This window comes from Bremia lactucae, linkage group LG10 (assembly GCF_004359215.1).
Source record: "Bremia lactucae strain SF5 linkage group LG10, whole genome shotgun sequence".
Lineage (NCBI taxonomy): Eukaryota > Oomycota > Peronosporomycetes > Peronosporales > Peronosporaceae > Bremia > Bremia lactucae.
In genome coordinates, this window is record NC_090619.1 from 6,707,378 (window position 1) to 6,708,642 (window position 1,265).

The following is a 1,265-nucleotide window of genomic DNA, read 5'->3' on the forward strand; positions in this document are numbered from 1 at the left end:
ATTTAGCGTGTGAGTCTTGCTTCGCCTTGACAACGTCTCGGCGTGAATCGCGTTTTTCTTTCTCAAACTTTACCTCTGTGAGAGCTGGCAAATACGAAACTAATACGGGAGGGAGATTTGTTTAAGATCGATTTCGAAACCGCACTTGTCGTATCCATGTGCACCGAAGATGTTGTAACATAACTGATACGGAAGGGATATTTGTTCCAAGATCAATTTCACAACCGCACTTTCGCATCCCTGTGCTCCGGTGACGGGAGGCTATATGTAGTCGCGTATGTTGCATTTCTATGCACAGGTGATGGGAGGCTGTATGGTATCGAGTATGTTGCATTTCTGTGCACCAGAGATGGAGAAGGCATAACAGATAAGGAAGGAGATTTGTTCCAAGATCGATTTCGCAACCGCATTTGTCGTATCCATGTGCACTGATGATGTTAAAATAAAACCGATAAGGGTGGGAGATTTGTTCCAAGATCAATTTCGCAACCGCACTTTCACATTCTTGTGCACCGGTGGCGGCAGGCTGTATATGACGACTCTAACCTTTTCGTTTTCATAATGAAGCGGCTCAAAAAGCCAACTTCTCGAACGTTCGTCATTGATATCGAGCCATCGCTTGAAATCATTCCACGTCTTGGAGATCCAGACAACAACAGGCTCCCACAAATCATCTCGATCGACAAATGGAGCGTTGGCAATTGAGCTGTCCAATTTAGCGTGTAAGTCTTGCTTCGCCTTGACAACGACTTCGCGTGAATCGCGTTTTTCTTTCTCATATTTTACCTCTGTTAGAGCTGGCAAAAACAAACTGATAACGAAACTGATTCGGAGGGAGACTTGTATCAAGATCGGTTTCGCAACCGCACTTGTCGTATCCATGTGCACCGAAGATGTTGAAACATAACCGATACGGAAGGGATATTTGTTCCAAGATCAATTTCGCAATCGCTCTTTCGCATCCCTGTGCACCGGTAATGGGAGGCTATATGTAGTCGCGTATGGTGCATTTCTATCCACAGGTGACGGGAGGCTGTATGTAATCGCGTATGTTGCATTTCTGTGCACCAGAGATGGCGAAACGCATAACAGATAAGGAAACAGATTCGTTCCAATATCAATTTCGCAATCGCACTTGTCGCATCCCTATGCACTGGTGATGGCAGGCTTTTTGTAAATGCACTTGTCGCTTCCTGTGCACCGGTGGCGGCAGTTGTATATGACTACTCTTACCTTAACATTTTCAGAATGAAGCGGCTCAAAAA